We start from the raw sequence: 22,922 nt of genomic DNA on the forward strand, positions 1-22,922 counted from the left end.
TTGAAACTAGTTCAGTTTTCTGATCTTTGTAATTCCATCAGTGCAAATGTATCACTTATGGAGAAAAGGCACCTGGGAGTGGGGGAAGGGGTGGGGAAACATGTGATGGGGTAAGGAGTGCAGTATCAGCATTATTTTGGTTCAAGCATGTAGCGAAAAAAAAAAATGATTAGAGGCATCAGACAAAGAAAAACATTTTTTTTTTCTTTTAAGGAAGCTTTATTTAGAAGCATTGATTATTTTTATTTTTTCCTCCTAATAAAAGAACAAGGGGTTTCTGCTGTGGTTTCAGATCCATATTCTATGTAATTTTGTCCTGCTAGTGATGGAAGCTCCTTGTGGGATTTATTTCTGTTGTTGTAACACTATGTACTATATGCAGTGCACCTGTTCACACAAAGTACATGGCACTGTGATGTTTGTACAGATAGATGCTTCAAATAAGAAACCGATCTGCCTTCTTCTAGAGTACCAGTCTATTAGTTACTTAATTCAACTGAATTCTTTTTCTGTCTGCAATTTTGCTTATGGTCTTGATTTATTTACTGAGCAATAATTTCTTCTTTGCAGTTATCAGTTTTGTCTGAGATCAGTTTTCCTATTGTATGGAGTCTGTTTCTTTCAGAGCCTCCTTTAAGACTGCTTTGACTTTAAAATCATTACTAGGCTTTTGTCAGAGCAGATTTGTTGACACTCTTTTCACATTAAAAAAATAAATTTATAAGATTGCACAAATAGGCTATGTATTTCACTATTTCCTGCTTATATGCAAAAAATGTATTTATGATAATTACATGTACTGTATGCCAGAACTGAAACAATACATTCCTCATAATGGAGCATAAATAAAGAAGGTGGAGCCAGCTGCTCTTAAACTGTTTATTTGCAGCAGTAATGCTATAGAGACTATACCTTTTTCACTCTGTTAGTCTGGCAATACTGAACCTGTTGCTGCATTAGACGAGTTGCATTTTGCTGGATAGGGGAAGGAAGGCTGTCTGCTGTCTGGTAGGAGGGCTTTGTCTGTGCCTTTCTCTCTCTGTTTCTTTCTGTTTTTCTTTCTCTCTCTCCTCTTCTCTCTCTCTCACTCGCTTGCTCTGTCTCTGTCTCTCCCTCCCTCTCTGCCCCCCCTCCCTCCCTCTCTCTTGCTCTCTCTCTCTCTTCCCGTCTCTGTGGTTTGTAAGGTAGGTTGCAGTGTGTGTATATACACAACATCAAGAGCAGGAAAATGGACTCATTAGGGAGGCAGGCAGTCATTACCACTCACACTGTACTTCCAGGGAGACACCGATTATGAGAAGAGAAACTCAGCGCTGGGGAAGAAGGTAGGGCAGACAACTTTCAAAAAAAAAAAATCCTGCTCCCTCAATCCCCCCTCTACCTATCATCTCCTTTAGCCCCCATGCTTTTATTCTTTCTCCCTTCAATTTTAATTTCCAGATTGAAGTTTGACAGAGCTATTGCTAGCTTAAAATTTGGAATATCTCTAGGAGGCCTATCCTCTACTAATTTTCTTCTTACTTATTTAAGGGTGTGCCCTTGTGATTTAGTTTAATTACTTTAAAAATAATTACAAACAAACCTATTTTTCTCACTCAAGTTCCAAATAAATCAGTATCTTTCACTCTTTTAAAACAGACCCCTCCGTATGTTTGTCAGTCTCTTTGCTTTTCTTGTCTGTTTATGCAATTCCATCTGTCTGTCTATATATCATGTTGTCCTTATTTATTGCAAACTGGATTTTGTTAGTTACGTGCCAATGAGTTTTAGCTGCAGTGACAGTGTGGGTATTACTAAAGTGAGACTCTTGTTCTTTGTTTTACATTGAAGTTTAAAGTCCATATTTACAGTTTAAATCCTTGAAGCAGTTTAAATATCTTTTGCCAGTATATTTATTTGATGGCATTGGCCATAAGATGAGAGGTTATCACTAAGTGTGGGTAAAAATCTAGTAATTATTTTTATTATTACATACCCTTCTATATTACATCTGGGGATGTATTTTGAAAGGAATAAGTTATTCTGTCTTGTAACTTTTATTTTGCAGTTGAACTTTTACATTTATAGGGCTATCACTGTGGTTAGTAAGAATGCAAACTTTCTTAACAAGCAGTTTTTATCCTGGGACAGTTTCCTTTTAGTATGTTACTGTTTATTATGCTTGGGGAGGGAGGAGTCGGGGGCTGGTCATCTTTTTACAAAGTGGAAGCTATGAAGTGTATCAGGCCATCTTGTGCAACAACTGTAAGTATTCATTTAACATTTCGGGAACTATAAATAATGTATTTGTTAGTTCAAGCATAGTTTTGAGGTGCTTTCTTTTTTCCTTTATTATTTATTTTTCTTTTTTATGGTGGGAAAAGTTGCCTTCACAACTAGCTGACATTGTTGAAGAGTTTTCCCAGAACGGTTTTCTTTGATTCAAAGAAGTAGTTAAATAGGTCCATTTGAAATGGTCTCCTTAGTAGAGTTTTATTTGGGTTTGTCCTAAAGTAAAGCTGTTATTCCTTTGACAAAAATTAAGTCAGGTGGTAAGATACACAAATATTTTCAGCGTACACATAAGCAATGATAGAAAATAGATGCTAATCTATAAAGATCTTTGATAGTAATAATCACCTTTTTCATAATAAATTATTTATTTAATATAAGTGGCACTTTCTTTTTTTTTTTTTTTAATTCCATTAGGCCTCTCTGACAACACAAAGAAGTCCATAAAGCAATATTCTTAACCCACCTGGGATGCTGGAGCAGATTCCCAAACACATTCTCAATGTTCAAACCTAGTAAAATGTTTATTAAAAATCCATTATTCCAAAAAGGTGGTGAGCTTTTGCTACTAAAAGGTTTTTTCCCTTTGTTTTAAAAAATTTGTTCATGACTGTTTAAATTTGCTTATATTACAAAAACTGTCTTTTAAGCTGGAAGGCCAGCTTTGACCAAGAGTAGTACAGATGCTAAGGACACTCAGTCAGGTCCTGTCAGGGATTTTTTTAACCCTGAAGGTCTAAAGGGGAACTTTGGGGGAACCTCCTAAAAGTGTATGTTCATATGGCATGCAATATATGGTGTTTCAAATGTGATTTTTTTTTCCATTTGAGACTTTTGACCCAAACATTTGTTTTAAAACTAGTGTCAAAGTGTGCATGTCTGATGCACCTGTCATTTTCTATATTAATCTTATGAGAACTACCTAAAATTCTAATCTTTTTAAAAGAAATCTTTACTATATCTCTTGACTAATAAGTCTCTTTTTCCGTACACATGTATATGAGCAGATACCTGTGTGCATGTGTGTATATATTTATGTACATATTCACATACATGTGTGGATAAAGGAAACAGATTCTTTGAGGATATGACATCTTAAAATTTTATGTTAAGCATATTTAGGTTAATTAGAAGCAAACCAAAAAAAAACCAGGTTTTTAAGAGAAGATGAAAATTTCCTTTAACCTTCTAGAAAGAATAAAAGTAAACATTTAGTCATTTTTATGGTTGGTGTGATTTTTAGAATGTGTATATATTTTCTTTTGCATGATAATCCTGAGCCTTCAGTAGATCTAAAGTATTTTTAGTATGAAAAATAATCACAGCCTTTTCTTGGAGGGACTGTCACAATCTAAATACAGCAGGACATTATAAAATGTGCATAAGTAAACTTAAAACCAGTGTATTCTGCTATATAGGGGTTTGGAAAGCTGAAAGGCTTGCATCACAGGAGGGCTATAGAGGGCCAGAAGAATTCCGTAACCAGCCTTACTGGCTCTGGTGGGCTTTTCCTATCAGCACATGAAATCTGCCTGTTGAAAGCCTGGAGTCCTGGTCAGGTCACAGAGTGTTTCGTTTTAATGTTGGAGCAGACAGTTATCTAACACACCCACATGAGGAAGTGTTCTAAAGCAGTTATTTCATGCTTTGCCATGCCCTGTAGCTAAAACAATTTAGTATTGAGTGACCTGTTATGTGCTTTTCTAACTCCTATCCGATGAAAATCAGTTTTGATTCCTTGAAAAGGACCAAAATAGTGGAATGCAAGGCAATGTAATTCAAATGCTAAGCACATGTTGGTTTAAACTTTTTTAACTTAAGGGGAGAATCACTATGATCATTTTTAATATAAAGACTATATAGTGATTTCTTAGATTTTACTCATTAAGATTTCAAGACTTTTAGATACTTTTCTTCTTCACATTTTTTCCTCCAGAAGCCTACATTCATCAAAGGAATAGCAGCTGCATATTTTTCCCTGAAATATGAACAAATAAATGGTATTCCTGTTTATTTATCTATTTTTGAATTTTAATGATTAGTCCTTGTGCTAATTAACAAATTCCCGTATTCATAAAATCTGGCACTTCATAAATATCCAATTGTGTGATTATCTACACATGTTCTGGCTTTCTATAAATATAGAAATTATCAGTGGCTGTGTTCATGAACTCACCCAAGCTTGAGTATCGGCTAGTCCTGCTGCCACAGAGGAGCCAAGTTCAGACCCTGAGCAAATGGATTGCCCCAGGGTCTGGCAAGGTGTGTAGAGGTAGCATCTGGACAATACTGCTAACTAGTGATCCCTTCTGGCAAAGGAAGGACTGATGTTGACATTCTTTGAATGCCACTAGTTCCAGCCTTCTTTAGTCCTAAGGGTGGCCTCTTTTACATCTAAAAGTTGATAATAGATATTAGAGCTGACTTGTCTTGAAGGCCACTTTCGAAACATATTTTAGCAAACTACATTTTTCAGCGGAAAGTGTACTTTATTAAACTTCTACAAAGGAATAAACTAGTACCTCACCCTAAGGTCCTTAGCCAGTGAGAATGTAATTAGCATGAAAAGTTGCATAGCACTGAAAAGAAAACAAATATTTTCATTTATATGGCATGTAACTATCACAAGCACATAGAAATCATATACTGCTTACATAGTAATAGTTAACCCCACATCAAGGGCAATAAACACTAACAGTTGTGCAAATGTGTACATCTAAGAGTTATTATTCAATTAGAAATCAATCCTTTTATATATTTTTTTTTTCATGTTGTATAAGCCATTTTGGTTAGCTTATGCAACACTGGATATTATAGAGTCATCATTGGCCATTTGAGTCTTTGCTCCAGACTTTCAAATTACATATGCAATTCCTAGGTTATTTGGCCAAACTTGGTGAATTTTGCAATTTTCTTGAAAACCCATCTTGCATGCAATTCCATTGCTTACGTAATTTCTAGCATTTTGCAGAATCCTCAGGGATTATAACCAATGGCAAATAGCTAGCAAAATCCTTTTAATTCTTTACCAAAAACCCAAAGGCAATATCTGTATCCTAGAATTCCTAGAGAAAGTCTAAATTCATGTATTTTCCTGTAACATAGATATTATACATTTAATCATCAAATAACATTGATGTCAATTATGTTTAATGTATCAAAATAGATTCTTTGAGCTCTAGCACTTCTAATTTCAGTGTAGGCTGTGGGAAGAATTAATGCCATCTATTATTACTATCATGTATGTGTAACCACTACAGCAGATGTTAGAAACAACATTCAAGGACCTATAAGAAAAAAGGGCTTTTCTGCCACTCTAGCTGTTCAACTATAATAATGAATAAGTGGCATGCTATTTCCACACTAAACTGTGGGGAAATTATGCTTGACTTTGGCTTCATAACCTCTTCTCTACTCTAGGATCAAGCTTTTTTTGTGATTCTACAGTTCGCTTGAAAATAATCAGCTTGAGGACATGGACCTTGCCTTTCTGGAATCTTTTGACACTCAGTTCAAACTTCAGCTTAGGGTATTCTGTAGTCCAGTTAGCCCGTGCAACCCTTATATAACTGCTTCAACTTAGGGAAAGTTAGCTACTGACTTCCAAGTGAGTATGCTGAGAAAGGAGCAAGGGCTAAATTCATTAATCCATCTACTTACCAGATGGAAACTAAAGGTATTATTACTAATTTCTGCATATGGAGTCTTACCTTTGAAACTTTGATGGGAAAGGTGGTAATTATTGTACTTTGTGTTTATTTTCTTGATAGTAGAAGTAATTTTGCCACTGCATAATTCTGTCATGAGATATGATGAATTCAACATACATGTTACACATTACGCATTTAAAAATGTTAAGAATTTATTTGAACGCTTTTCATAATAAATAACTAATGTAAGGATTTGCATTCAAAAAAATATAAAACTGTTTAATAGAGTTTGGGGTTTTTGGAGATTAAAAAGATGTCCAATACATTGAAACTAAAAATGGTAATAATTATTCATCTTAATATATAATAGTGTTGTTTCATTCTTTAGAAATTTTCCATCTAAACTTTTTTTTAAAACCACGTTTGAATTTAAATTATTTAAATTTTAGTTCTCTCTAATGTTTAGAAGGCTATAATTTTTTATTAAATGAACCTAGATATTTGTTGTTTTTTCCTTTTCTTTCAGAGATGTTCTCTGAATTGTATGGTAGTCAAATTATGATTTGTTGTTGGCAAATTTCTTTTATAGTATGAACTTCTTTCCATAAATGAAATGCAAGTGGGAAAAAGTTAAAGGAATGTTGTCAGTTTGCTTAGGTATCAAATGAAAACTTAGTAAAAAAAAAACAAAAAACTATCACTAGCAGAAAATTATGAATCTCTTAGGCGATGTAATTTTTCTGGGAGATAGTATGCATGTATATGAACACCGTATGATTATTAATATAAACAAAATCCCCTTATTTAGACACCAGGACATTTAAATAATGAAAATATGGTCCTGTCTTTTATTGTTAAAATAGGAACTAGGCAAGTACAAGTAGTTTCAGGGATGGCTTTATACTGTTGGTTTGTTGTTGTCGTTTTTTACTGTTTTTGAATACTGGACACACTGAAATTCTTTTTGACCCAATAAACATACTTTGGGTCTGCACATATTTACTGACATCTCCATCTTCTGTGTTGTTTTCACTTGTCACCCCGGCTTTATATTGGGCAAAAAGAGCTGAAATCGTTCTTACTTTTTCTAGTTGCTCAAATCAACAAAAAGCTTTATCCCTTCACCTCATCTCTAGAGGAGAGAAGAATAGAGATGATTAAGAAGCAAATGAAGATAAGAATATGTATAAGTAAAGCTGAGGGTGAAGGGAAAGGGGCCTTTTGAAGCTTCTAAATGTCTAAGTGTAGTGAAAGAAAAATACTTTCTCCCCAACACTCAATAAAAGCCATCTGATCTATTGAACACAGCATTCTCTTCTCCCTATGCCTGTTTAAAAAACAGATTTGCCTAAATTCTCCTTCTCCTCCAAGAAAGAGTCCAATGGTACCGCCAAGAGAAGATCACAGGAGAGAAAGTCATAAGGAATCACATTTCTAATACGTTCACTGCCAGATTTTCTCCATACCTTTTTCCTTTTAAGCCTTGGGTTGGGAGTTATGAGCAGACTTTCCTAGTTGGTAAACCGATTTCATTTTTTTTTTTTTTTTGGTAAGAAGCTTCCCAACAAAGCATTCCCAAGGCATGCCACAGAAGAGCGTCATGAATTTAATTAAAATGGGTAAAGCGATTGACTAAGTTTATGTGCATGCGTGTGTGTGTGTGTGTGTGTTTCCTCTCTTAAAATAAAGTTAAATGCTTTTTACATGAAACGAAACAAAAACAACTCTAAACTTCATGTCAGTCTGAATAGATTCATATTTCTTTTTAGAGTAGCTTTCTGAAACCATTTTTGTATAGTGGTTTTGAGCAGCACATTCTATTCCATTCTGTGTCCATTTGCTGCTTCACTTTTTAAATGTTCCACTTCATTTAAATAAATGTGAATAATTCCTTAGTTTAAAAAAAAGCATGCTCTTTTGATGGGCTCAGAATGTACCCATAAATATAAAGATGTGCTAGGACTTATTTACAATACTATCAGCTTAGCATGAAAATACATGAGTGAAACTTTTAGGAACTAATTTTTTTCCTACTGTGTTGAGAAAAACCCTATGGTGTGGTAAACAAACCAAACCAAACCAAACCAACCAACCAACCAATCAACCAAACAAACAAAACACAGTGTCTTGGAGAACCGAGGCATCAACTAATGTCAAAAAGGATTTAAAGTGGTTAAATTGCAGACCTGGTTTCTAGTCCTAACTGATTATATGACTTTGAATAAATCATAATCTCTCTGTTCCTCAGTTTCCTTGCCTGTAAAACAAAGGATAAATTTCTTTATTAGGTTTTCTTTTATCTTAAAGATTATGTGCATTTATTATAAGTATATATATATATACATATATATATATAATTCTGCTTGCGTTTTCTACCTATAAATCACAAATGTATGGAGAGAGTTTAGGTTGGTAATAATGGAAGAATAAAGGCAATTTAGGTGACCTAAGAGACTACACACACACTTTAATTTTTTGGTTGTTGTTGTCCTCAGCTTAAGTAGATATCACAATATATTATTAGGCCTAATTAATAATTCAATGAATGCAGTAAACCAAAAGTTGTCGTTTTTTAGACAAAATGACATGATTGCCTATGGATGGTTGGATAAAAAAGCTACTTTTAACTGAATGAAGCACAGTATGGTTACTATGGTTCCATTCCTCCTTAATGGCCACTAGGTGGAGAGGTGGTCCATGTCCATGGCCTTGCCCATGGTAAACAGCTCACTTCCAACTTTCTATTAGCAAAGCTGCACTACATGCATTTGAACGAATCTGTGAACACACACATGACATTTTGCAGAAACCATCAGAGAATATATTTTCTATACAGGCATGATGTGGTATTCATGAAATGCAAAATGATTTGCTCCTTCTTTGGCAATGTTGGTATGCCTAAGAGAGGGCCAGATTACAGCTCAGGTTTCAGTTGTCACAATAGGGCCTCCTACCTTTTTCCAATTTGTCCATTTTGAAAGGGTCCTGAAATGAATGTCAGCACGACAGTGCCACCTTGTGTCCCTATTGCTGTGAGAGTAACTGATGCATGACACAGTGAAAAGGAAAGAACAGGAATTTGCAAAAATTGGGTAAATTGTTTCAACCTCAAATTTTGCAGTAACTATATGAAAATCTATGTTTTAGTGTATTTGGCAATTCTTATGTGTAGAGAGAAGTTAGGATGTGTTCACTTTGCCCATTCTCTCATTCCATTGTATATTAAAAATATTTAAAAAATTCCAGGCACAGACAGGGATGTGTTTAATTTAGAATTGGGGGTGAAGAAGGCAGGGATTGTCAGAGATACTCACCTAATTCTTACCACTTTTAAGGCCTCAGCCCTGTTGTTTCGGACAGTGAGGTGATCCTTGATCCAGCACATTCTCACAGCAACTTTTATAGGCATACCTTGGTAATATCATTTTTTACATTATACTGCCATTGTTTGTAAGCATATCTTTCAGCTGAACCATATTTCCTCCAGGATAGTGTTTGGGTCTTATTCATCCTTCTGCCTCTAGAACTTTCTGTGGCATTCAGCCCAGAGGCACTCAAATGTTTGAGATCTGAATAAATGCTTATGTCTAGCTTGTTTATAACTTGTTTTATTTTTATTGTTTGTTTTTTGAATTTTAAGTAATTCTGGAGCTTTTTCTCTTTGGAAAAATACCATCAGATCCAACCTACTCTCCTAACATCCCTTTATAAATTTATCAATACTTTCTCTCATATTAAAAATGATTGTTTTTGATTTTGAAAACAATGTATTGCCTTTCCATGAATGTATATTGTAGTTGACTTTGGGGTGAAGATAGTTAATCTCTAGTTCTATCTTTACAGTAAATTTGCTATATTACTTTAGGTAAGATACCTAACTTTTCTAGATTTGTTTCCCGTTCATTAAGTGGGCAGGCTAAACTAGTTGATTTTAAGATACTTTTTATTCAGGGTTTCTTAATAGGGATTAGACTCACATTTGTATTATTCTAGTTGTATATTTGGTTTAACAGTTTTTAAAGGGCCATAGTAGCTGAAAATTAAATTGCTGGCCTTTGAAAGTACTGTTTGATGTCTCATGTTTTATAAGAGGAAACTGAGACACAGGGGTTGTTTCTTTTAGAGAGCAGAACTGCAGATGGGCATTGTGAATAGTATTATAACTGATGGACATTTCAGTTTTTTTGTCAATATTTTTGCTAGATTTTATTGGAACAGCTGTGTGAAAAGAAAAGTGTCATGATCAGGTTTTCATTTTATAGAGACTATTTTGATGGCTAAGGAATAGTACTAGAAGGCATCAGACAGAGGCGAGGAGACTAGAAAACTAATGAAAGCAATAGTTCAAGTCAAAAGAAATGAGGCTAGGGCTGTAACTGAAAGGCAAGGTGGGAAGGGACACATGACAGAGACAATTAGAAGGTACAAGCTTTAGGACGTATTGGATATGGGATGAGAAAGAGCAAGAATCAAGGAAGAACTTGGGGGTAAGGGAGTTGGCTAATTGATTTTGGCTAATTAGCCTTCCTTCTAAACTTTATATGTAAAATAAATTATAATAAGTAACAAGATGAACCTATGATTTGGTATAGAATTATGGACTACTTGCAATTGAGAAACTTGTGTGATGTTCAAAATTTTTATATAACACTTGAGTGTTATATTAAATGACTGTGTAGTTATGAATTTCAGATTTTTTGCATGGGATTTATATATGGAGTTTTTAGTCTTTGTATTATTTTAAACAACAAACTATATGACTTTGGCAAGTTGCTTAGGTTTGTTAAGCTTGGTTTCCTTATTTGCAGAAAGGTGATAATAAATGTTACCCTTCTTATATGCCCTATAGGGTAATTGGAAAGATTAAATGACAATGTATATGGAATTTGTTTATAAATAGTAAAGCACTATGCCAATTTAAGAATATTTTTTTTCTTCTCTAATTAAAGAAAAAATGGATAATTATAGACCTAAATCAAAGCAAAACACACAAATTTACAAAACACTGGGATTCCAGGCATTTCTTAGTTGGAGTGCTTCTCAGTGGTGTGGGCTCTCTGGCGATGACTAGATATGTTTAGCCAATTTTCTAAGTTTTTATTTAAAAACCTGTAATAATAATGACAACAGCAATAATGACAATGTTGATGAGCCTAAAGTTAGTGTTTTTTTAAGATAGATGTTTAGATAAATGTTTTATGCATCATTTATAAGTTCATTTTTTTATTGAAGTATAGTTGATTTTAGATACTATTTTAGTTTCAGGTATAAAACATAGTGATTCAGTATTTTCATAGATTATACCCCATTTAATGTTATTACAAAACAATGACTGTATTTCTCTGTGCTGTACAATATTGTTGTTGTTTAGTCGTTAAGTTGTGTCGGACTCTTGAAACCACATGGACTATAGCCCACGAGGTTGCTCTATCCATAGGATTTCCCAGGCAAGAATACTGGAGTATGTTGCCTTTTCCAGGGGATCTTTCCAACCCAGGGATCAAACCCACATTTCCTGTATTGGCAGGCGGATTTTTTTTTTTTTTAACACCAAAGCCATTTTGTATTGGGTTATAGCTGATTAATAATGTTGTGGTAGTTTCAAGTGAACAGTGAAAGGACTCAGCCATACATATACATGTATCCATTCTGGCAGGAGGATTCTTTACCCCTGAGCCACCAAGGAAGCCTTGCTGTACAATATATCTTTTGGTAAATTCATTTTTGAGAGTGATGCTTCTTAAAATAAAAAGTAAAAATTTTAAATAACCAAATATGATGAAAAACTTTTATCAACCTTTTCAGTATTGTTTTATTGGTCCAGTAGTTCTTAAACTTTAGTGTGCTTGAGAATTACTATGAGTGTTTGTTACAATTAAGGTTTCTGAACTCTCTCTGTCCTAGGATTCCATTCTGGGTTTCAGCTGGTCCACACATGTTAGAAAACATTTTACTTTTTGCTATTGTACATCATAATCAGCTAGGGGATTTTTAAATGCGCAGATTTCTAGGTTCTACTCCCAGATATCCTAGATCAGAATCTTTAGACTGATATTCGGGCATCTGTATTTTACAAAAACTGCATTGTAGATTCTAATAATATTAGAAGCTTTGAGATTCACTGCTCTTGTGTTTAGGGTATATTGTTAAAATATGTTTACTGTTGCACCCGAATTCATTCTCATCGTTCACATTATTCCTTCACTAAACATAATCTCAATTTACGTAGAAGGGTAAGTTGGTACTGCTATATAAGAAAAGTTAGTCTTGAAAAATAGTGATTACCATTCTTGCCCCATAACACCAAAATTAAGGAAAACAGAAATTCCTGACCACTTTTCACATAAATTGCTTAATTTAATCTTCCCAACTCTATTGTATACTTTTGTTTTTCACTTTATGTTATAGGCAACAACCCTGAAGCTTATAAATTGCCAAGTTCACATACCGTTGAGTGTCAATGCCAGGATTCAGAACATCTGTATTCTTTATACAGTATCGTAATATTTTGTCTCTATCTAATAAATCTTTACTGGGTTTCTGTTAAGTGATGATGTTTAGCTTTAAGGGCCACAGAGGGCTTTCCTGATACAATGTAAGTATTGTTTACACCATGGAAAAGTAATTGAATTTTTTTCTTATTCTTCCATTAAGATAATTTTTTTTTTTTCCATTAAGATAATTTTTAACTGTAGGTAGAATTTAAGTTTTCTGAATGGTAAGGAGCTTAACTACAAATAATAATTGTTATTGAGCTACTAAAAATTGTCTTCTGCAGGATCACTTTTAACCCCCGTGTCTTTGCTAACAGGTATTTTTTAACCAGTTTACAGATAGGGAAAGTCAGGTTTGGAATGGGTAAGTGACTTACCCAAGTTTTGAAGTCTAGTAATCCCGTGGACAGAGGAGCCTGGGACGCTACCATTCATAGGGTCGCAAAGAGTCCAACACAACTGAAGCTATTTAGCACACAGGCATGCACATGTGGCAGAACCAGGATTGACCTGTGGTTCAATCTGATTTTGACATCAAAGTTAGTGCTCTTAACCCCCAGTACCTGCAATTCTTACTCTGCTTTACAGGTAATCTGCAGAATCAGACTGTCCCACAATTTTTTAAGTACAAGCCACTAAATGCTAATTACACTCTGTGGGAATCAAGTTCTTTCTTTTTTCTTTTTTTTGCAGGGAACAAACCATTTTGCCACATTTAAACAATCTAGTAATTTTTTTTTTAAGTCTTACAAAGTTTGATGTTAACCATGCATAAAGCCTTAGAGAGGTCAGTTGAAGTGAACTATCTTTTGTTTATATTTTTATTTGAGAGTTGAAACTCTTTGTTGGAACAGACTATTTGAGTGAAAATTTCAATCTTGCCTTATAGGACTTGCCATCAACACAACAGTTTCATGGCTTCCATAGACATGTTATTGGTCTTAAAATAACTGGTTTGCTTTTAAAATCAAATAAAAACATTAAGAGAATCAATGCATCAGTACTTTATAAAATTAAAAAAACAGATTCCTGAGCATTCCTGATGTCCTTATTATTTTGTTTTAATGCCTCATGGTATAAAATGACAGCCTATGTATACATATGAATTGCTAAAAATGTTATGTTTGTGAGTTTTTATAGATTTAATAATATTTTAAATGCAATAGGGTTGTTAACAATTTTGGAACTCCAAAACGTATCTGTTAAATATGAAAATAATTATGAAAATATTTATAAATTTGGTATGCATATATTTTGAGGATATTATTGATTCCTCCGTAATTATGTATGAAAACATATATTTTTAAAAAAGATTCACAAAATCACTAAGCAAGGGATATGGTGTTGTCTTTAGCAGACTTTCAAGTTTATTAGAAAATTAGGTTTTATTTCAACATTTTTCGCCATGGGTGGTCTTTCCCAAACAGCATTCTTTAAATTCTGTTGCACAAATGAATGCTACCATGAAAAAAGAAGGGTGAAAACATAAAATGAAGACTTTCACCTATACTCCTTTTTCAGATATAGAAATTAAAACATGAAATTTTTTCTAAAGAAAGTCCCATTTAGCAGCAGAGCATAAATTGGAAAATTTGGTCAGTGATTTATTTAGGCTCCACAGGGAAAATCTTGTGGGGTGTTTTTTAATATCCTAAATTTATTTTGATTTGAGACCAGCTTAAAGGGCATGTCTATCTTAAAACAGTTCTCCATTTTCCTGAGAAAAATTCCAGTGGAGCTAGCTGTGGGAGGTAGTATCCCAACAATGAATCTTTGGGGCCAAATGAGCACTTTAACACAACTTACTCCATCCATTTCCTTAAACCAAAGACTGTCTTGTCCACGGGGCTTGTTTAACTTTGACTGCTAATTTTATTTCTCTGCAGAGTCAAAGGAGACAAGGAAAAAGGAGGGAAAATAACTATGGCATGTGGGTGAGGTTTTGGCTCACGGATTACATTTTTAAAGATCCTAGCCAGTGCAGGGATAAAGAAAGCAGTTGGTGTCTGAAATTTACCCCTGATTTACAGAGTAAGAAATAGAAACCAATAGATATTAAACAACTTGCCTAAAGTTACATAGTAGTCTCCACTGTTGAGATTTGTCCTAGGAACTAGGTTACTTGTTTTAATAAGACAACTGGACAGTCCAGCTTCTCTGTTGATCACGATGCCTTTCTAATAACACTGCTTCTCCTTTTTCCCTCCTTCTCTTTTTTTTTTTTTCTTCTTTCTTGGCTTCTGTCTTTTAACATCTAAAAAAATATTTCTGCTTATAATTTCATGTTTAGAAAGCTAGTTGAATAAATATGGGTTTATTATTAAGGCCATTTAGAACTAGCTGAACTGTTAAGAACAGTGTGCATCATGTTAAGCCTCTTGCCTCTGTTTTATTGGAGTTATGTAAGAAATGAACATGGAACCAGAAAAAAATGGCTTTGAATAAATTTGCTCTGAGTTCATGGCATACCTCTAAATATGAAAAATGTGATGCTGTGCTGTGCTTAGTCTCTCAGTTGTGTCCAACTCTTTGTGACCCCATGGACTGTAGCCTGCCAGGCTCCTCTGTCCATGGGGATTCTCCAGGCAAGAATACCAGAGTGGGTTGCCATGCCTCTCTCCTGGTAATCTTCCCAACCCAGGGATCGAATCCAGGTCTTCTGCATTGCAGGCGGTTTCTTTATCATCTGATCCACCAGTTCAGTTCAGTTCAGTCGCTCAGTCGTGTCTGACTCTTTGCGAACCCATGAACTGCAGCATGTCAGGCTTCCCTGTCTATAACCAGCTCCCGGAGTCCACCCAAACCCATGTCCATTGAGTCGGTGATGCCATCCAACCATCTCATCCTCTGTCGTCCCCTTCTCCTTCTGCCTTAGTCTTTCCCAGCATCAGGGTCTTTTCAAATGAGTCAGCTCTTCGCATCAGGTGGCCAAAGTATTGGAGTTTCAGCTTCAGCATCAGTCCTTCCAGAGAACACCCAGGACGGATCTCCTTTAGGATAGACTGGTTGGATTTCCTTGCAGTCTAAGGGACTCTCAAGAGTCTTCTCTAACACCATAGTTCAAAAACATCAACTCTTCTGCACTCAGCTTTCTTTATAGTCCAACTCTCACATCCATACATGACCACTGGAAAAACCATAGCCTTGACTAGATGGACCTTTGTTGACAAAGTAATGTCTCTGCTTTTTGATATGCTGTTTAGGTTGGTCATAACTTTCCTTCCAAGGAGTAAGCGTCTTTTAATTTCATGGCTCTAATCACCATCTGCAGTGATTTTGGAATCCAGAAAAATAAAGTCAGCCACTGTGTCCACTGTTTCCCCATCTATTTGCCATGAAGTGATGGGACTGGATGCCATGATCTTTGTTTTCTGAATGTTGATCTTTAAGCCACCAGGGAAGCCCCCAAAATATGATGGGTACCTAATAAATGACAGGCTATTATTTCTTTGCTTGTTTTTAGATTCGCAAAAAAAGAAATGAGCCAATAGTAAAAAGTCCTCATAATACTCTCTCTCACATGATTTCCTCTGTTACTAACATCTTACATTAACATGGTCCATTTGTTAAAATTGATGAACAGATATTGATACATTATTATTAAATAATGTTCATAATTTATTCAAATTTTCTTAGTATTTTAAAAATTATATTTCTTTAAACAAACAAGAAAACCAGTTCACCCATTTCACCCATCCCTAACCTTCTGCCTCTAGCAATCAACAATGTATTCTCTGTGTCTATGAGCTTAGCCTTAAAATATATACATTTAGATTCCACATGTCTTTGTCAATCTGGGAATTCCCTGGTAGCTCAGTTGGTCAAGAAACTGCCTGCAGTGCAGGAGACCCAGGTTCCATCCCTGGGTTAGGAAGATCCCCTGAAGAAGGAAATGGCAACCCACTCTACTAGTCTTGCCTGGAAAATCCAATGGACAGAGGAGCCTGGTGGGCTACAGTCTATGGGGTCACAAGAGTTGGACCTGACTCAGCGACTGACCCACATCTGACTTACTTCATTTAGCATAATGCCTTCAAGGTCCATCCAAATGGCAAGATTTCATTCTTTTTTTATGGCTAAATAATAATGTATAGACAGACAGATAGATGAAACAGTTCAGTTCAGTTGCTCGGTCATATCTGACTCTGCAACCCCATGGACTGCAGCACACAGGCTTCTCTGTCTATCACCAGCTCCTGGAGCTTGCTCAAACTCATGTCCATTGAGTCAGTGATGCCATCCAACCATCTCATCCTCTGTCACCCCCTTCTCCTACTGCCTTCAATCTTTCCCGGCATCAGAGTCTTTTCCAATGAATCACTTCTTCACATCCAGTGGCCAAAGTATTAGAGATTCAGCTTCAGCATCAGTCCTTCCAATGAATATTCAGGACTGATTCCTTTAGGATTGACTGATTGGATCTCCTTGTAGTCCAAGGGACTCTCAAGAGTCTTCTCCAGCACCACAGTTCAAAAGCATCAATTCTTTGGCACTCAGCTTTCTTTATAGTCCAACTCTCACATCCATACATGACTACTGGAAAAACCATCGCTTTGACTAGATGGACCTTTGTTGGCAAAGGTCTGTATAGATGGATGAATAAATAGATATTGATTTCTTTATCCATTCATCCATCAGTGGACACTTAGGTTGTTGCCATATCTTGAGTTCTGTAAATAATGCTTCAGTGAACATGGAGGTACATAAGTTTTTAGAATTAGTGTTTTTGTTTTCTTCAGAAAAAAGTCCAGAAGTGGAATTGCTGAGTCATATGGTATTTCTAGTTCTGTTTTTTAATTTTTGGCACATCTCCCTACTGTTTTTCATAGTGGCTGCTCCATTATGCAGAAGGTTTCCCTTTTTTTCCATATCCTTGCCAATGCTTATTTCTTTTGATAATGCTTAGGTCTTTGGATAATAGCCATTCTAACAAATGAGGTAATATCTCATTGTGGTTTTAATTTGTGTTTCCTTGATGATAAATAATGTAGAGTGTTTTATTGTGTAGGTAGTGACCAACTGTATGTCTTCTTTGGGGAAATGTCTATTCAGATCTTCTGTGCATTTTTTAAATTGGATTTTATTTTATTTTTTGCTATTGAGTTGTATGAGTTTTTTAAAATATGTTTTGGATATTAGTCCTTTATCAGATATATGGATTACAAATTTTTTTTCCCATTCATTAGGTTGCCTTTTCATTTTGTTGATGGTTTCCTTTGTGGTGAAGCCTTTTAGTTTGATATAGTCCCACTTTGTTTATTTTTGCCTTTTTTGCTTTTACTTTTGGTACAGATTTTAAAAAATCATTTCTAAGATCAATATCAAGTGACTAACCTTGTTTTCTTGTTTTCTCCTAGGAGTTTAGTTTCAGGTCTCATATTTAAGTCTTTAATCCATTTTGAGTTAACTTTTATGTATGGTGTAAAGCAGTGGTTCAGTTTCATTTTTTTGTTTGTGACTATTTAATTTTCCCAGTACCATTATTGAAGAGATTGTCCTTTCCCCATTGTATATGTGTCTGTTTTTATGCCAGTACCATACAATTTTAATGACTATAGCTTTGTAATATAGTTTGAAATCAGGGAGCATGATGCTTCCAGCTTTGTTCTTCTTTCTTAAGATTTTTTTGACTATTCAGGGTATTTCATTGTTCCATAAAAATTTATGAGTTTTTGTTCTATTTCTGTGAAATGTGCCACTGTAGTTTTTCTAGGGGCTCCATTGAATCTATATTTGCTTTGGATAGTACAGCTATTTTAACAATATTAATTCTTCCAATTTATGAGCATGAAATATATTTTTATTTGTGTCTTCTTCAATTTATTTAATTTATGCTTAGTTTTCAGTATATAAGTCTTTTACCTCTTTGGTTAAATGCATTCTGAGTTATTTTATTAGTTTTAAAGTAATTGTAAATGAGATTGTTTCCTTAAGTTTTTCTGATAGTTTATTGTTACTATATGATCACATAACATTTTTGTTTGTATTGATTTTGTGTTCTGCATCTTTACTGAATTCATTTATCAGTTCTAATAGTTTTTTGTAGGAGTCTTTAGGGTTTTCTATATATAATATCAGGCTTCCTCAGTGGCTCAGCAGTGAAGAATCTGCCTGCAATTCAGGAACCACAGGAGATGTGGGTTCAGTCCCTGGGTTGGGAAGATCTGGAGTAGAGCATGGCAGTCCACTCCAGTATTCTTGTCTGGAGAATCCCAAGGACAGAGGAGCCTGGCGGGCTGCAGTTCACAGGGGCACAAAGTGTCAGACATGACTGAAATGATGAAGCATGCATGCACACACGTAGGTATCATTTGCAAATATGACAGTTTTCTTTCTACCTTTCCAATTTTTTTTTTTTTTGCCTAATTGCTGTGGGTAGGACTTTCAATACTATATTGAATAAAAGTGATGAGAGTAGGCATTCTTCTTTTGTTACTGATCTTAAAGGAAGTTTTCAGCTTTTCACCATTGAATGTGATGTTAGCTATTGGTCTGCTATACATGATCATTATTATGTTGAGGAATGTTCCTTCCACACCCGCTGTGTTGAAATTTTTTATCGTAAATGGAAGTTGAAATTTGTTAAATGCTTTTTCTGCATCTATTGAGATTATCATATGATTTTTATTCTTCATTTTTTAAATGTGTTTCACGTTGACTGATTTGTGGATATTGAATCATGCTTGAATCACTGGAATAAATCCCACTTGATCATTGTGTATGATCTTTTTAATGTATAGTTGAACTCTGCTACTATTTTACTGATGATTTTTGCATCTATGGTCTCAGGGATATTGGCCTAAAATTTTCTTGCATCGTATTGTCTGATTTTGATATCAGGGTATGCTGGCCTCATGAAATGAGTTTTGGAAGAGTTTCTTCCTCTTTTATTCTTTTGAAGAGTTTGAGAAAAATTGGTATTCTACTTTGAATTTGAAAAAAAATTTATTGGTAAATTCATTTGGTTCTGCAATTCTGTTTGTTGAGAGATTTTTGATTACTAATTCAGTCTCTTTAGCTATAATCAGTCTGTTCAGATTTTGTATTCCATCATGATTTAATCTTGGTAGGTTGGATGTTTCTATGAATTTATCCATTGTTCTAGGTTGTCCAGTTTGTTGGCATATAATTGTTCATAGTAGTCTCTCGTGATCTTTTGTATTTTTTATGATAACAATTGTAATATCTCCTCTTTAATTTCTGATTTTATTTATTTGAATCCTTTATCTTCTTTTCTCAGTGTAGCTAAAAGATCTGTCAATTTTATCTTTTCAAAGGACCACCTCTTTGTTTCATTGACTTTTCTATTGTCTTTTTAGTCTCTAGTTCATTTACTTTTGTCCTAGTCTTTGTTATTTTCTTTCTTCTACTAACTTTGAGCTTTGCTTATTCTTCAGTACTTAAGCTTCATGGTAACTACAAACCTAGAACCTATAGCAAATACATGCACAGAAAGGGGGGTGGGGTAAAAGCATACTACTAAAGAAAGACTAGGCTTCCCAGCAGGTGCTAGTGGTAAAGAACTTGCCTGTCAGTGTAGGAGATGTAAGAGATTGGGGTTTAATCCCTGGGTTGGGAAGATCCCCTGATGAAGGAAATTGCAGTCCACTCCAGTATTCTTGCCTGGAGAATCCCAAGGACAGAGGATCCTGGAAGGCCCATAGGGTCACAAGGAATTGGATATGACTGAAGTGACTTAGCATGCATGCAAAGAAAGATCATTGTTGTTGTTGTTTTTTAATCTTGTAATTACTGTTAATCATAGGATTTTGAAAAGAACATATGCCAAGTTTTGATACTGTCTTTTCTAAATTGGTGTCATTATATGGATTTAAGGTGGAAAAGAGGACCACAGTAGAGCTTTAAATCAAATTTCAGTCTTCTATAAAGGGTTTATAACTGCCCCAATATTCCCTTTGTTTGGACTTCATGAGAAAATTGCTGCTTGGCCATAGATTCTCTCTGTTTGGAAGTTTTCAATATGTATTCAGTCAATTTCTTACTGATATAATAAATATTTATTTTAAAAATAGGTAAAACAATTTTGATGTAGAGGTGCCTATTGAGTAGATGTAGATTGATGTAGAGGTGCCTTTACCTCTTAATACCATTAGTATGATTCTAGGTATCAAGCTCAACCAGAACATGAGTTTTACTTAGTACCAGCAACTAACTAAACAAGTATGCCCCAGAGCGTAGAAATAATACCATTATATCAGCCATGGTACAAATAGGCCTTAATGCAATAATGGATTCTCTATAATTTTATTGGGGAACATTTAAGAATTATTCAGAACTGAAAAACTCCAGTGAAAGTCAGGTACATGTTCTCATCTTGACACATTTGCAGACTTGGTTTCTAAGAATTGCAATTTGAATTAACCGAGGTCTGAAGCACCTACACATTCGATTCACCAAATGTGTCCTACCTTCTTGCAAATAGCTGCTCATTTCCTCTTAGGGTCTGATGAGGTTGTTTTTGTTTTTTTTTTGTCTTACCAATAGAGTCATTGGCAGCAGTACACACAGGTTAATTGTTAGAATATAAGGCTTTGTTAAAAATGGAACATAGGCTTCTGGTAATACTCTTAAATTCACACCAGTTGGCAGGAAATTAAATATGTTTTTTAAAGAAACATACCTTAGAAGGCTTACACTAGAAGTGAAATGGTTAAAGAAAAAACAAACTCTCCACGGGCATTTAGTTATTTTCTACCCTACCCAAAAAAGTAATTTTCCTTTTATCTATATCTTTACTAAGCCTTTTAGATGAAAGAGGAAAGTGACAGCCACAGAATGACAGTGACCTAAAAGTATAAAATTATAGTTAGTGAAATTTGGGTAATCTTGAGGACAAATAAAAGCTAGGATATCTGTCAGTGAGCTCAATGGGAAATGTTATTTTCAAGATGCTACAAATAAAATGCTAATTAAAATTCCCTAAAAAGTAACCCTTATTCCTAAGAAGTTATTTTGCTTCTGAAGAAATTAAGATTAATAGGAGACAGAAACTGATATTTATAATTTTTTTCTTATATTTAGTTATTTAAAAAAATGTTTTTATTAATTTTTAAATTTTAGTGAAAGAGAGATGGGATTAGATTAATTGCCATTTAAATATGCAGTTACAGGTCTGTAGGCATCATTTTGAACCATGATGGGGAGAGCATAGAAATAATTCTAGTGTGGAAATTATATTTCATGTGGTGAAACAAAAATTCAAGAAGTTTTCTGTTATAATAAGGTGAAAGTGGTTACCAAAGAAACAAAAGTTTCTTATCACTCTGCCTGAGGCAAATGTGGCATATTAAGATTAAAATGAATTCTCTCTTCCTGAATGCACAGAATTCTTATTAATGTCTTGGAAATTATGCACACACATAGGAAAAGAATAAGATCTTCTGGATACATGTGAATAAGCATCCACTGGGGTATAGGGGTTCTATCTAGTATCTATGGATACTTTATTGCTGAACTGACCCAAAATCAGTTTTTCTCTATTTTACCTTTTACTTGAGTCTGACTTGAGAATGACTTATTTTCGTCTTGAAAGAGAACTTTCTTTTTGAGAGAGTTAGGTTCCCTGGTGGCCTGAAAGAGTTAATGCAGTTACCAAGAGTGTCCAACTTACTTCCAGGGAGTAGTGCGTGCATGTGAGAGTCTGGCTCCAGAATATTTGTTCACATCCCAAAACCAATTTGGCACAACTTAAAATGTCTGCTAGGGAGAGGATTCAGAGTGTTGTTAGGCCACGCAATTAGTGCTTTATTTCATGAGCACCAAATCCACCCAATAGTGTTTTGTTTTAAAGAAGAGCTTGAAATTCACAATAATGGGTTTCATTTATCAGAGCCATATGGGACTCACCATCTTTGGATATATTTGTAAGGCTTTCACAAAGAAGACTCCTTAGGCATCTCAGATTTCACGGATTGGAGGGCAATCTGGATGAATATCTTTTTTGGACATGATGAACTGTCTTTTTCATGTGTAGTTTCTAATTTCAGTAATCCTTGAGAAGCTCATAAACACAGGAAAGAGTTAAGTAAACTTCAGCTTACCAGCTTTTATTGGAAAACAAAGACCATAATTCTTAGATCTGGTTCAAATGTCAAGTGTACTTTTGATGTTGAAATTTGACCATCTAGTCGTTGCAGTTTGTGATGTAGCATTTTTGAGAGGGAAGATGGGTTCTAAGTCTCAATCTATTTCTGCACTTTTTTGCTAGTTGTTCTGTCATGGTCATATATCAATGGATCTTTGGGAAACTGGCTGCACAGACTGAAAATGGAGTATTGCGGTTCTTTTTATGTTTAATCATGATTATTTCTTTGCTGCTTCCTCCTTTTCCAAACTTCCTTGATCATTATGGATATATCTTAATACAATATATTCTTTAAAATGTCAATTTCAATTGATTTTTTGAATAAATGTCATAATTTTTCACTGATATATAAACTTAGAGGTTTAAAAATAGAATAAAATCAATCTCCATTTGGCAGTGAGT

General features: G+C 34.7%; 1 protein-coding gene across 23 annotated transcripts in view; it reads left to right on the top strand.

Annotated features, from left to right (window-relative positions):
- Positions 1-22,922, top strand: part of ZBTB20 (zinc finger and BTB domain containing 20) — an 848,937-nt gene that overhangs the window by 39,100 nt on the left and 786,915 nt on the right. For 15 of the 23 annotated variants that reach the window (XM_043874091.1, XM_043874097.1, XM_043874086.1 and 12 more), the window contains exon 1: positions 589-1,325. The exons of 6 other annotated variants lie outside the window; for them this stretch is intronic. The gene's annotated coding sequence lies outside the window, so the exon portion shown is untranslated. Of the gene's footprint in view, positions 1-588; positions 1,326-1,383; positions 2,245-22,922 lie in introns of those variants that run through there. 2 more of the 23 variants (XM_043874106.1, XM_043874090.1) reach the window with 1 other exon arrangement.

The sequence above is a fragment of the Cervus elaphus genome, chromosome 19 (genome assembly GCF_910594005.1).
Source record: "Cervus elaphus chromosome 19, mCerEla1.1, whole genome shotgun sequence".
Classification (NCBI taxonomy): Eukaryota; Metazoa; Chordata; class Mammalia; order Artiodactyla; family Cervidae; genus Cervus; species Cervus elaphus.